The following is a 15,668-nucleotide window of genomic DNA, read 5'->3' as shown; positions in this document are numbered from 1 at the left end:
CTGAAATGGCGAATTGTTCACACCGGCTCATAAGCACTGGCTTGCGTTTCATCAGTATAGGTCATGGGGCTGTCACTCCTGATCTCATTCTTTGGGGATCCCGAGGCAGCCTGGTGCTGGGGGGAGGCGGTAAAGGGCTCGAGGTTTTCTGCTCGCCTCCCCAAGCCCCCAAGGACACAGGTGGTTTTGCCTAGGTGGCCCACTTAGGATTAGGGGTTAAGCCCTTAGTGCTGCTGCTTTATTTTTTACTTATTCAGTCAATGAATTCATTACACTTTGCATGTAGTTTGCACTGATTTTTATAGAAAGTGATATTCTATAACCTTAGACTAGTGTTTCTCTTGTGGAGTGTTGAATGTGGCTTCAATGCAATGTTGTGTTTGTGATGTGTTGTGAAATAAACATGACCAATACCCACGACATGGCATAATGCCTTGTAATCGATTTGTTTTGGTGCAGGGTGGGGGGAGGTGGTCCAATCTGTGGGTCTCTGGGTCCTAGACACTAAATGGAAGGTTGGACTCTCCTGTGGATGGAAGTGGATGCTTAAAAATCACACCAGTGCTGCAGAGGGTGCTGCTATGTGTAGGAAGCTGGCCTGGTGTGTGGTGAGCACCTATGGTTTTATCACCTTACACAAGGTCCAGGTATCCCCTTATTAGTGAAGTGTTGGCAGTGTCTAGGAAGCCAGGGCTCTCTAGAGGTAGCTATGGATGAGCAGCCAAGACTTATCTAGGAGACATGCAAAGCTTATGCAATACCACTATAGTCACACAGCACTTACACACATGAAAGAACCACACATTGTTACAAAAATATAGGTACTTTATTATAGTAACAAAAATACTATATAAGCAATACCCCAACTGGAGGTAAGTAAACACACTATTATATACACATTAGCAATCAGAAAATAGAATAGAAAGCAATAAGCACTGGTAAAAGCAATAGCAAACAGTGAGTGCCCTAGAGGAGGGCCAAACCATATACTAAACAAGTGGAACGTGAAATGCAGCCCCCACTCAAGGAAGTGTAATCAGCAGAGGGAAGCTGGAGGAACTAGGAACCCCAAAAGGAGAGTACCAGAGTGACCCCCAACTACCAGGTGCACCGAGGTAAGTACCTTGTTTTCCCCAAAACCAACAGGAGGACTTCGGAAAGGGATTGTGCAAGACCCAGACAAACTGGAACAACCCAAATGTGGATCATTATAGAACAGGACGTGCAAAGAAAGGGGACCAAGCCAGTTCGAGTTAGAGTGTCCGGTTGTGGCAGGAGCCACTAACCACCCTTCTGTGGATACAGGACCAGGTCGATGGTGGACGAAGAAGGTCAGCAGTGCAGCACAGCAGCTGAAGAGGAGTCCCAGAAGAGATGTCCCACGTTAGCAGTCATGCTGCAATTGGTCAGTGGTGCTGGAAAACCACCAACAAGCCTTGGCAAATGCAAGGCTGAAGAGGACCAACAAGGTCCAGGGGTCTCAACCCACAGACGGGAGTCCAGGGTGACCCTCAGCAGCTGGGAGAGTCACAAGAATAGGAGGCAGCCCCCACAGGCAACATGGGTAGCAGGCACAGGAGGTGCACTGAGGCCCACTCACCACACATGAAGAAGTATCCCACGTCACTGGAGCAGCAGACAGGGGCCTGTGCTTTGCAGGAGGCAGTGCTGGAGGCCGGGGCTACACGGAGCCTGAAGATCCCTTGGAGGAGGAACAAACAAGCCTTGGTAGCTGCAAGAGTCACTGTGCACAGGGTACTGTCCAGCTCGGAGAGGCAAGGGCTTACTATCTCTAAAATAGGAAAGCCGGTAGAGAGGACCAAGGGGACTACTTCAGACCACCACCTGTGATGCAGGATCCACGCAGCTCCGGAGGAGAGAAGATCCATGCAGCCAGTCGTTGTTGCAGTTGGTGCCTGCGGATACAGGGGAGTGACTCCTTCACTCCAAGGGAGATTCCTTCTTATTTCTTTTGCAGGCTCAAGACTAGTCACCCTCAGAGAACACACAACCGGACAAATGTTGCAGTTGATGGAAGGAGCCAGTGAAACAATGATGCAGAGCGAAGTCGTCGCTGAAGTTGCAGATTGTTGGTTCCTGGAGGGTCCAGTTGCAGTCCCAGCGTCCAGAAGATTAAGTAATGATGCAGAGGAGTCCTGCTAGAATCTTACAAGTCAAATCTGAGGACCCACCTAAGAGGGAGACCCTAAATAGCCCAGGAAGGGGGATTGGTCACCTAGCAGGGTGACCACCTATCAGTAGGGGGCTGTGATGTCTCCTACCTGACCTGGTTACTCAGATTCTCCCAGGGTCCTCTGCCCACCTTGGGTTCAATATGACAAAATCAGGTGGCCACCTGAAGGAGATCTGGGAACCACCCCTGGGGTCATGATAGGCAGGGGAGTGGTCACTCCCCTTGTGTTTGTCCAGTTCCGTGCCAGAGCAGGGACCAGCGGTCTGCCTGGGCTGGTGCAAACTGGTTTATGCAAGGAGACCACCAAATGTGCCCTTCAAAGCATTCTGGTAGCTTGGGGAGGCTACCGCTCCCAAGCCATGTAACATCTATTTTGAAGGGAGAGGGTGTTACCTCCCTCTCCCACAGGAAATCTTTTCTGTGCCTGAGCTGGTCAAGCAGCAGGAGGGCAGAAAACTGTCTGAGGGGTGGCAGCAGTGCGGGCTGCCCAGAAAACCCCAGAAGACTGGTAGGAGCAATGCTGGCAGTCCTGTAAAGAGCCCCCAGAGTGCATGGAATCATACATCCAATACTGGCTCGGGTATTGGGGTATGATTTCGACATGTTTGATACCAAACATGCCCAGGTTCGGAGTTACCATTATATAGCTGGACACAGGTAGTGAGTGACCTGTGTTCAGTACAATGGCTTCCCCGCACTTACGAAGTCCAGTGTAAGGGAGCTGGAGTTCGTAGGAGCACCTCTGCTCATGCAGGGGTGCCCTCACACACCGGTACCTACACCCTGCCCTGTGGGCTAGAAGGTCCTACTATAGAGGTGACTTACAGTGACCTGGTGCAGTGAATTGTACTGAAAGGGTGCATGCAACTTGCACGCAGGCTGCAATGGCGGGCCTGCAGACACATTTTGCATGGGCTCCCATGGGTGGCACAATACATGCTGCAGCCCATGGGGAACCCCTTGTGCCCCAATGCCCTAGCTACCTAAGTACCATATACTAGGGACTTATATGGGGGCACCAGTATGCCAATTGTTGTGTGTGCTAAGTCCTAAGTAACCACACTTAGATGGAGAGAGCACAATCACTGGGGTCCTGGTTAGCAGGATCCCAGTGAAAACAGTCAGAACACATTGACAGCAGACAAAAAGTGGGGATAGCAATGCCAAAAAGAGGGTACTTTCCTACACCATGCATATAGGATGGGCCTGAAAGCTGCATTTTTCTGTCATGCCTTTAACTGACCTTTTTGTATCACAAGAATCTCTTTGAATATGGGTTGACCCTCATCACTGAGAAAAGTAAGCAACACGTTTTTAAATTAGCTGATACTTTTACGACATAACCAAAAGCAACACACTACAAAATGTATAAATAAATGATAGGGATGGCTTTTGGTTGTTAAGACTTTTCAAAGCATGTTTGCGTTTTGTCAACGGAAAGCAGAAACACGAAAGTGAGAACCGTGGGGTGTGTAGTATTTCCGGTGGAAGGGAATGGCCAGGGTGTTTCAACCTCCTGCTCACATAGCGACAGTACTTATTTGCCAGCAAAGATCCTTATGCGGTAGCAGCTGCTAAATACCTCAGTGAATCTGTATTCACAGAACGCAATTTCCTCATCTAAAAGGAAGAGCAAACTCGTGTTTCCTGGGGTGCAGTTCAGAATAGTTTTGTCTCATTCAGGGAGATATTCGCATAATGCCGCTCTCACAGGTCGGAAAGAGTATTTCGAAAATAAAAGATAGTGGACTTATTTTACAGCACGTTAATTGATAGGAAAGATGTCTTGATTTTAGTCACTGTACAGTATACATCTGTATTCGGTATAACATGATAAAACTGTGCTTGGGCGACCTCAAACTACAGCTGTGTACCTCAATGGCACGTGCATGGTGACAGCAAAGTACGAGCAACTGGTAGATGACCTAAAAGGACAAAGGTAAAACCTAAATATATGCACATGAAGAGCCTAAATGCATGAAAATTTATAAGGTGAGGTATATACAAGGACTATCTCCTGGTACATACAGCAACAGCCCGAGGGTTCACAGAGTTCGTTTCACGAAGCACATTGAGGAAAGACCTATAGGAGCATACAAGTATAAATAAAAAGTGAATACAAGTACAATCTATGCACACAGATTCAGGCATAACATGGCACGAGTACAACCTTAACATACGTACGTAGGCCTTAAGGTCTAGGGTTACAACCATGAGATACAATATTAGTATAGTACATACAGGTACAACATTCCTTACCTTCAGAGTACACGCCAACATAACTTCAAAGCTAAAGGTAAAGACAGGCACTGGTGGTCCCCAGTGTTTTGAACAAGTGCAAGACCGAAGCTGGTATTGCAAAGGGTCTGGTGCACACATTAAAAACCTGTAGCAGTAGTTGACACTTGCAGCCTATCCAGTGCAGTCACTTATGCTGTGGTAAGGCTGCTCCAAACAACAGTGACCAGTAACAGCTCCTTCGCAATACATGGATCACCGAGCAATCTATACAAAAAGCAAGTCTCCGCATGACAGCAAAAAGACTTTTGAGATGCCGCGTGGAACATCACCTAAGTGAGACGTTTGTCAGCACTTGCACTACTCACTCATCCACTAGTACATTTCTCTCAGTAAGTTAAGCTCCTGCTTCTTCAGCAATATGTCTGTAGCCTGCAAGTTACCCATGCCTTAACTGTACCTGTTCTGTGAGCAAAGAAAGTGTATACAACTATATCCTGCTGGATCTGTCTGCAGGAAATAGAATGTTGCTCTTACTGCATTCTGTGGGAGAGATGAAGCAGGTTTTGCTACTCTCATGCTGAACCTGTCGTGTGAGGAAGCATTCTGCTGCACTAGCTGTATTTACACTGTGAAGGAGGAAAGCTCACATTTCCCCACAGGATGCAACTGTTCTATGAAGAAAGGCGTTTCCACTGGTCTTGTCTCATCTTATTAAAAAGGGGAATTTAGAATGTCCTTGCACAACATGCCTAATCCAGTCAGCAGCTGTTGTTGGACCCATAGCAAAAACTAGTTGAGGGGCTTGATTCAGAGAACCTTGGTTTCAGTCAACAGTTCCCAGCTTAACTGAACTGTGTGACCATGAGCAAATTATTGTCTTCCCTCTGCCTCCTTTTCCATGCTTATTACATTTGAGATTATGTTAAATTAGTCAAGTTCAGGATGCACACTATACAACGTCTCTGGTGTATTGTTTATAAGACCATAATGTTACTCTCTATAAAATTAAAATAAAAAAACCTAAAGGCTTATGTAGGAGAAACATGACAACTGACTTGCCTTGAGTCATTAATAAAATTGCCAGGGCAGAAAGGATGTGGTTCACCAATAATATTAAAGACCACTTAGTGAAGTGATAGATAACATCTAATGTGTTCAAGTAAAACAATCCAAACTAGACATTTGTTTCATTTATAAATATGTACCTCTGATACAAAATATCAGCCAGTGATACTTACGGCAGGGTAGGAGGTCCAGTCTGAGCTAATAGCTGTTCTCCTCAACCTCCGCTAGGCTGTGTTTCAAGGCGGGATGCAAAACAGGCAGGGCTGTTGTGAATTATAGGAACCCCACCTAGCAACCCTCACTAACACTGCCCCATTTGTGCTGGTAGCAAGGAAGGAGATGCTTGGGTCTTGGAGTATGGATTGTGGCCACAATGGTTATGAATACCCACCATCCACAACTAGTCAGCTGGGAGTATAGCTTGGCAGTATGGGGACTGCCTATATCATTGTGCAAGCTATGATTATAGTAACTTGCTATGTGAAATGGGGTGGCAGCCTCACCAATAGCATGTTGCATGGCCTCTTCAAAGAGTGGGGAGTGAGGACAATTGCCTCATTCCCTAACCCTGCTCACCTTCCAAGGCTGGAGAACATGCCTCAAGGAGGGCTTGTTTCACAATATTTTATATGATACCTATATTCCTGGAGAAGAGGTCTGAATGATCAGGATATTTAAGAACCGAAACATGTTGACCGAAAAGAGAATTTGAGTCAGTTGCCTGGCTCGCCTGTTTTGTTCTTGTAGTAAGAAGACACCAGTTAAAACAAGTTTAGCTCACCCACATACAACTTTACCACAGGTTTAACAGTTTACTAAAGGGAGAACACAAATGTTGATGATGTAGGTAACCTCACCCAAACTAAGGAACACATAACTAGGAGGATGCACAGCCAGGGACAGTAGTACTGCAAGATGCTGACCAGTGCTAGATGTGGAACCCACTGATGAAGCATGCCACACTAGGTAGGGGAGTGGGGTTATCATCCCATATGAATACAAGAATGTGTGATGATTTCATAAGAGATTTGGCTGTTTCAGCTAAGTGTTTGTAAGTGAAAAAGCCAACCCTCACAAAATATGTGAGCGGAGTTTACTTTAGGCTTTACATGTGAATCAAGCAATTTTTTTATTTTTATTAAATGGGGTAGACGACTTCATAAAAGTTTAAAACATTGCTGATAAATGGTACAATTGCATGGAAAACACTTCCAGTAAAGTCTACCAGTTTATCCAACAGCACTTTGTATGCTGGGGTTCTGAGCCCATAATATCACCTCATAGCCTGCTGCAGAGGGCTATACTGTTTAAGGGCCCTGAACCCATCTTCCAGAACCATCCTGGGCCTAAAGGTTGGTGTACCCTGTGTGGTACAAGTGCAGCACATGCTGCATCACAAGGGCGGCCAATGCAGACAGGCACAGTCCAGAAAGTGAAATACCTATAATTTAAGGTAGATACAAGCTTGGCCTAACTATACATATGTACAATTAGAACCTCAAACTATACTGTGTACACCATGCATGTTTATAATATTATTAGTGGTTGTGTAGCATTCAATTTGTCATTGTAGTTTGTTAAATCAAAGACAGGAGGTTTTGTACAGCGCACATCGAAGTCCTGTATTTTGAGGTTCTCGTTTATATGCACTAATGAAAAAAGGAGGGAAAGTGAAATAAAAAAATGCCTAGGGTCACTCAATTTGGTAAAGTGGGGAAGCCAAGATTAATTCCAGGTTTTCCAGTTTCACATTGTGCAGGTTAGCCACTAGATGTATATACTTCGCTTCCATTACACACACCATAATGCCACCCACCCCTACATCCAGCAACCCGCAACTCGGCTAGCATCAATGTAGATCCCGGCTCACATCACAAACTAAAGTTTGTGGTTCCTGGGGAAAGGTTTGTGAGCAACCTCGATGAAATGCGACCTTAGCAACCTAGTAGTAACATGCAATACACAGTGGGGTTACAGTGGTATTGCGGGTGAGGACAGGCGATGCCACAGTGACAGGTCTGGGGGTGTAGTCTGGTGAGATGATGCTTAAAGGAAGAGCCTGGTGTGATGGGAGTGGCAGAGCTGCGATGGGAGGGGTTCTGGGAACACTTCATGGTCGGACTGAAATCTGGATGGTTACCCTGCGACAATACCAAGATGATGTACTCATTTACTATTGACACAGGTACGCACACGATGAAGGTAAACGTGACTGAATGCAAACGTGACGCTATGGTCAGAAAATATTTAGAGTACATGCACGTAGACCAGGAATATTCAGTGGGAGATGGTGCGTATGTATATGGATGTACAGCACGAATAACTGCTATATATATACATATATATATATATATATATATATATACATACATACACGTGCATGGTTCGCAAATGTACAAGTAAAGTTGGAAGAGCTATATGGGGACGACCTGACAGTCCATGCAGGTGAAACATGAAGGAATGTATAGGTACATGCTGGGTATACTTAAACAAATAACCAGAAAGGATACATATACGTAAAACATAAAAGGGATATAAAAGGTGGAAACTGGAGGTACATACAGGTAGAGCACGAGGGACTATATAAGTACAAGTTTGACAAGCAAATACAGGGTAAAGACATGAACAGGTATTGCTTCAGCAGCAACATAGGTACAGGATGAATGCAAATTAAACGGATACACAAGTACAAGCCATACAGTTCCATGGGCACACGCTCGGCATATATACAGGCATAACATGCGAGAAAGTATCTGAATCCTGTTCGGTTCTTGGAAAAGTGACTGACATTTATGTGATGCGTACTCAGTCCAAACTGTTGGGTAAGTTTGATATCACGTATCTCTAACCTTAAACATTCTCCCACATTTTGGTGTACGCAGGCATGGAGGCCAACGGCTCCCAGCATCCATGCAGTGCTGATTTGATAAATGGACCACCTGTTGGCTCGCACCACAGGTGCTGCCAAACATAGGCCACCTGTCAAAGCGAGCCAAGAAATAAATCGAGCAGAAGCCTTCCCCGGAAACCTTCTCGCCACCTGGAGCAGTAGATTACACTCTGACAAGAAGCTGGACTGCCTCGCGGGCCTGGTCACTGAAACATCTCGCGCGACTGCTGAGTCTGACTCCCTCTTCCCGCCTCTGCATCAGTATTCCCACCGCGCGCCGCTTCCCACAGGGCAGCCGCACGGCTAACAGTGCACACTGCTCATTGCTCTCTGGCTTTCCCAGGCAGTTGCAAACAAGATTAGCTGAGGCTAAGCAAACACACGCATGCCACTGCCAAGAAGCTCAAAAGGCTACTCCGGTAACAGAGGGACACAGTTTGTTAGATTTTCCACGTTGTCTCTTTTATACAGTCGTAGTGTGGCGTAGGATTCTGAGAAAATGATGGTGTGCCGCTTTTGCCACGAGTGCCCAGTTATTTACACAGCGCTTCACACATCCATATGGCCAGTGCCACTAGAATCATGCGGCAGAAAATATTCAAATTATGCGGAGGGCTGCTCAAACTATGCAGCTAGAAAGGACAAAGTATGCAGCGTGATGCGGCACATTTTCTGATTGTGTTAGCAAGTGTGAAAATAACAACATTAGGAAATAACATTGTCTGGTCAAAGGTTGTTCCTCATTACTGCCAGTTTAACACCCCCATAATAGCAATGAGCGACAGAAAGTTGATCAGGCTGTTTGCAAAGGGCCTTCGGCTAAGCGACAACACGTGTGTGTAGCATTTTAGTAACTTTTGACCTATTTTAGCTAGAAATATTTTTTTGTAAACATCTGCAGATTTTGCAGCAAGTGGTGGATTACGTGGCAAATGCATAAATATGCAGAAAACGCTGCATCTGCTGCAAAAACACACAAGTTCCAGTGGCCCTGGATATAGCTTGTTTCTATCCGCTCCCAATATTTAGCACAAATAGGACTTCAGGCGAAGAGAGATTAAGTAATTTGCCTAGTTGCCTAGAATCATATTATACAGTCATGTGCTGGAGAGGCAGGTATCAGCTCTCAGATCTCCTGGATCCAGCCCCAACCAGTTACTCAGTAGAGCATAATCTCCTCCCAATTAGAACATGTTTTTATTAAATATCAGAGTTGTGACACCTAGTCAAACTTAGGTGGTGACCTTAGTTGCCATCACCTTAAATTGCACTTTAGGTTACATAGGCCCAAGCAGGTCATAATAAAATAATCCCATTTATCATTAGACTAGGGTTTTGATATTGAGGCTTTTGCTTCAGGTTTCGACATAGTCCATACCTATTTGAAAAATGTAGGCTGTTGTGGCACTGAATGAATGAGTATACTTGTGGAGCGCTGCTATGCAAATTAAACTGCCTCGATGCACTTGTCGGGAGAGAGTGAGTTCAATGCAGGTTGAATTAAAAAAAGTGTTTTGAGTTGTCTAGTGTTTTAAGAAGATGCTCTTTGTTGTGAGAGGTCAGTGGTACCCTTGAACAATATTTGCATGAAGGCTGTAGCAGCAAGGCCAAGAGGAGTACACGCTACTGTATGAAAGCGGACAGCTGCTTTGGGACTTGTCAGTTCCAAATTAGAAAGCTTGCAAGGTCACCTTAGGCTTTTATCCCTCCGCAGTATGCACATTAACTAGCATTAAACTGAGTAATAGCACGTTAGTTCCGCAGCTCTGAGGTGATTAAACTGCAGGATAGAGCACTATATAAATAACACAATATTATTATTAACCTAATGCAAGAGTCTTAAGTTCACTAGTGATTCGGAGTTTTACATCTTGTGGCACTCCTCTTTATTTATTTCACAAATATACATTCGTAATGCAGCTTCCATAATTGGCTCAGAGACAATTTGAACCACTTTCCTTCCAGTGTTTACTGACAACAGAACTAAGATACAAAAGTTAGATATTTTCCAAAGATCTCACTATACATGGTCAAGTGGTAAATACTGTTGAAGCCCTAGAGTGCGCTAACGTTCTGAGCAGGAGTGGGGTTAACAAAGAATATAATGTTTTAATGAATTGAAAAGTTTTTTTTCAAACTAAATGGAAGGCATATGAAATTGAGTCGATAATACAAAATAAATCAGTGTGTGCTCGCTCTGGCTTGAAACGTTCACACACTACATAATGATCACATGCCCAAGGACTGAAGATGTATTGACTGGCTAGAATTTCAGGGTGTGACTTGCAGCCTACATAAAGATGTAAAAAATTAGGACTAAACGTCTGAGTAATAATCCTTCAACTGATAAGTAATTTTTACTGCTGTCAATTAAAAACAACTGGCATAAATTCAGTTGTGTACAATAAAGGTTTTGTTTTGTTCGTAATTGCCAATAGATATTTACTAAGGTGCGTTTAAGCAGACTTGAGGCAATCAGGTCACATATCTGGCCCCCTTCCTCTGGGAAGAAAGGCCCATCTGGGATTTTCATTAGGGGAACCAAGTGCTTTGTTCTTGTCCTTACCACCATGGACCCCACCATACAACTACAACATACACCAATTAATCCACTGTAGAATGAATGCAGGCAATAAACTGGCCTCACACTTGATCACCTATGAAAGGTGCAGATCCTTTTTAAGTCCTTCAGTTTGCAACTTTGCTCCTGCAGCTTCAATCTCCTGGTCAAAGCTTTTCAACAGGCAGTTGGGAACTGCCAATGCATGCCGCTGTCCCAACATTCTAATGTTGGACTGTGTCAACAGAAACTAGAAGCGGTGTCAGAAATGTGACCGGGTATTTGTATGACCTTTATAAAGGATAGTCAGTCTATTTGAGGGTTTGTCCTAAAAACAATCCCCTTACCCAGGTTAGATTACAAGAGATAACACCACTTGAAATGCTGCCCATAGACCACAACTTAAGTTTCCTCACCCGCCCTCACCGCCTTCAGTTATTACCATCACTTGTGACCCAAAAGCTCGGACGGTAACTTGGGACTCCTGCATAATATAAACCCATAGTGCTCACCACAGCCACATTCCAACACACTTCAACACATCTTTCTACACTGTGCTGCTAAAAACTAACCTCATTCAGCCCCAGAGATCACAAACAATATGATACTGGCTGGTTAATATTCTGAATGAGGTGGCACAAGTAGATTGCAACAGGTTTGAAAAACACACAATGGCTCTTGAAAAGAGAGAGAGTGCAGTACATGACCATGTGCCTATTCACAGGACACTGTATGGCTACACTCTTGGCTATCTCTTCTGGGTTCACAGGTATGACAGCCAGCTACGATTTGAGGTCGGCCACATTTAAGTCTAGGTAGTATCTTGCTAGTAAGAGGAAGAACATTTGGAAACAGATCCATTCAGCATTGAGGATCCACAATCCTGAGGACTCTCGTAGCACCTCCGACTTGAGAGAGACTTACAAAAGTTCCAGTGACAACTGAAAATACTACTCCCATGTTTCACTTCCAGTAAGAGAGGCACCTGTTAATTTTATGATCTTTCTCCTCCAATCTACCTTGTGCATGCAGCACTAACGGTTCTCGCTCTGCATCATTTGCAAGCCCTCCCCCTTACCCTGATGGCCCTATGTCAAAGACCGGTATTGAGTCCTCCTTTCCAACAGATCCCAACTACTGATACATACCATGGTCTCAGTTTACCAAGGTCGTAGTTTTAAAAAAGCAAGACTGCCACATGCAATTACATGTATGGTTCAAAGGTATGTGATACAGCATGTCTTTTTGCATCTGCATAGCCTAACTGTATCCCTCCACTCATATAAAGAGATGAGACGGTTTACAGTAGTGTGCACTGCTTTACAAACCCCCAAATAAAAAAAACGATTTTGTGGGCAATGACAGACAAGAATGAGCAAAATTCAACAAATTCGGAAAAACTACATATAAAACACACAATAACTTGTCCTCACACGTATCCATCTCATATGTGTCCTGCACAACACATTACAGCCTGTAAAGATATGCACGCAGCGGCCAGAGATCCTTATTGACAGACCCCCTTACACATTCTCTGAAATGGGTTTATGTGCTTTGCTAAATATAGAGGCCGTCACCTGTGACATGGTGACTGGGCTGCTGTTTGCTTCAGGACGTTGGCAGATTTATCCAGTGTGGCAGCTCCCCACAAGCTCTGGTCAGACAGATATGAAAGTATTTTTACGTTTAAAACAAATATGGCACGCAAGCCCTGCACCACTTATAACAGACTGTATTATTTTCAGTTGCTGCTTCTAATTTATTTTTAAAACAAACTACTACAGACCAGAGTGGGCCTACCAGGAATGTTACTAAAAGGATGCTAGCAACATAAATTCAGCATTTATGCCCTTTCATTTATTGCTTCTGAATGATCAATACCCTAAAAAAATGCACCATTACACCTTACAAACCACGTAAAAAGCTTCACAGCATCCTCATCTAGAACCCCATTGTCTAGAAACCTTGATGTACTTTTCGACCTTACTCTGCATCTGAATTCCTTCATAACCACCAAAGCTGCTACAAACCAACTAAGGAACATCTACGAAATCCATCCTATCATCCCCTTCCATACTGCCCAAACATTGATCTTGCACTAGTCTTCAACAAGCTGTATATCTGCAACTATGTATCACTAGATCTTCGCCTGTATTAATCCCTCTTGTTGGATAAGGTAATGCATTTCATCACTAGGTATGTACGTACCCTAGAAATACCCCTACTACTTACTGGATACATGTCTGCCAAAATCAGGGCCCTGTTTAAACTGCTTCACGTATTCTAAGTTGTGACTGGACAATCCTAGTCAAAATCAGTATACAGTACTGACACACCCTATCTACTCTCACAATATTTACTCTACATGCTCTTCTGTTCTCCCCAAAACCTTCTTAAGTGACTTCAAGCTTGTGGACTTCTAACTTGCTTAGACTTTATCAATGGACTGAATCGCCATTAACTTCTGCTCCAACACCTCTCTACTCACATCAGGCTTAAAGCAAACCTTGTCAAACAAGATTGACCAATCCTTCATCTGAATCCTGTTTTCACCCTTCCGTCTCCTCTGCCAAATTTCCATACAAACATTCACATTTCAAGATAAATTCATGTATTTGTTTGCAATGTCGTGCATTGCCTCAAGCCATGACCAGGGACATTATTTTGTCCACCTTAGCCACCAAAGTATCTGGTTATGTAAAAAGAAAATTGTTGCTATGTACATTATTTCTTGCTAAATAATTATTTTACAAATTAAAATAATCGCTCAATACTACAATTGGCAAGGAGGGTCATTTAGACAAGTCATCAATCACGTAGTTGTTTCGGAAATGGGTCTGTTTTTGGTCTCGAAAATATGTTCAGGATGCAACGCTCGCTCTTAATTTCAGAGTTAAATAACACAAAATAGATTCCAATACACCACGGAGTCAGTGGTTAGGTTTTATCTCTACATGGTACTCGTATATGATAGACAAATGGTCCTTCTCCATGAAAACCATGACCCTCCACCTAATTACTTCGAAGTTATGTTTAAAAATCTAAGCAAAATCTAAGCAAAATCTAAGCAAATGAACACCCAAAAGAAGAAACCTCGTTTCTGTTTCCATTCATTGCCATTCATCTTCAACGTCCATTTCGCCTTATTCTGCGATTTAAATGTGAACACAGCCCATGCACACCTCACCAGAGTCACCACGCAAAACATTTGTAGCCATTGCGAGGAAACAGGCACTGCCATGCGAGTCCTCTGAAGTGATCCAAAATATACCTACTGGGCCAAGGATACTCACTACAGCACTAGTTAGTATAAGACTGCATTCATTCAACTGTTCGTGCTATTCTGCGCCTGTCGTATTGAAGCCTGGTCACTCGTTCACGGGAGTCGCATATCTTCAATCAACTTCACCACCCCTCTCCACTACTCCCGAACACAATTTTCAATTAATGTGTATTTCACTTATTTATGACTGGGGTCCCAAACACCTGCGAGACTGCTACAGACGAGTGCACATATCCGTTTGCAGTGCCTGCTCTTCCAAACTCCAACAAACGAGGCACTTGACGGTAGCTCCACATTCGCACCACTGCCAGGGAGCAGAGTGACAAGCGACAGCCACAAAAAAACACACCAGAGCAAGACCTTTAGCCCCCCGCCTGCAGCGCCTGGCCGGAGCCACACTCAACCAGCGCGAGAGCGTTGCACCCGCAGGGCGAGCCCGGCTCCGGCCACTCTTATCTGCAGGGTGCACAATAGCAGCATTGATAAGTTTCAGCAACTGCCTCTGACAGCACCGCCGGTCTCACAGTCTGCCCGGCGCGCGCACGTACGCAAGCACGTACTCACGCAGCGCGCGCTGCCTTCCGCTGTACCTCAGAGACTCCGGGCGCTCCTTAGTCGGCGTCTGGCAACTCCTCAAGGGTGATCGGTCCCGATGTAGTTGAAGACCGTACAGGTCCGGCTTTAACACCTTCCGTCCTCGCCTGTGATGCCACCCCCCTCACTCCAACCATCTGCCGAGACAGGTCCTGAGGCGCCGCGCTGTGCCTGGGCAGGGTGGGGTCGCCCAATCCCAGTGTCTCCTCGGAGGCTGGGGGTGCGACGAGAGGCGAGGACAGGAGCTCCGAGACCTCTGGGCAAAGTAACCTGAGATTTGGAGAAAGCGCCGCTATAAAGAGGCGAAAGGGGAGGCGCCAGGGAGGTAGGAGGGCGCGGGTCCGGGCAGAGGACCAGACTTGTTACTTCTCACAACTCCCTGTAATCCCGGGGGTCCCTTCCCCCTCCCACCGCACAGCAGGACGCAGAGATGCACAGCGGCAACACCCCGAGGACGCCCTTTACTACCCAAGAGGGCCATTTCCTCCCTGGAGGCACTCCTCATTGGGAAGTCCAAGATACAGACAACGTGTTAATGTTTGTGGTCGTTAGCACAGAGATGCGAACATCTGCATTTTAAACCCTCTTCCAGTTGTCTGATCAGTCGCTGTCTGCCTCGGGGCAGGAAACAAAACTTGAAATCACAAACTTTTTTGCTTTTCATTTCTCGGAATCTCTGGTCCGTTTCCAACATAATGAGTGTTGCTATGATGTTCTAATTTAGCATTTTGTGACCAAGTGAGGTTTAATGTTCTGAAGGAGAACTACAAACACACGACTTTATTCTTTATATTTTGTTATACGTATCTATGTTTTATTTTTGATTGTAAGAAAAGTCAGC

The 15,668-nt window shown here is 44.8% G+C and overlaps 1 protein-coding gene across 2 annotated transcripts in view; it reads right to left on the bottom strand.

Moving 5' to 3' along the window:
- Window positions 1-15,094, bottom strand: part of SULF1 (sulfatase 1) — a 416,210-nt gene extending 401,116 nt beyond the window's left edge. For both annotated transcript variants that reach the window (XM_069220304.1, XM_069220302.1), the window contains exon 1: window positions 14,824-15,094. The gene's annotated coding sequence lies outside the window, so the exon portion shown is untranslated. The remainder of the gene's footprint in view (window positions 1-14,823) is intronic.
- Between the last annotated feature and the right edge of the window lie 574 nt (window positions 15,095-15,668).

The sequence above is a fragment of the Pleurodeles waltl genome, chromosome 2_2, assembly GCF_031143425.1.
Source record: "Pleurodeles waltl isolate 20211129_DDA chromosome 2_2, aPleWal1.hap1.20221129, whole genome shotgun sequence".
Taxonomy (NCBI): Eukaryota; Metazoa; Chordata; class Amphibia; order Caudata; family Salamandridae; genus Pleurodeles; species Pleurodeles waltl.
Note: the sequence above shows the minus strand (reverse complement) of the source record. Positions and strands in the feature narration are given on the sequence as shown.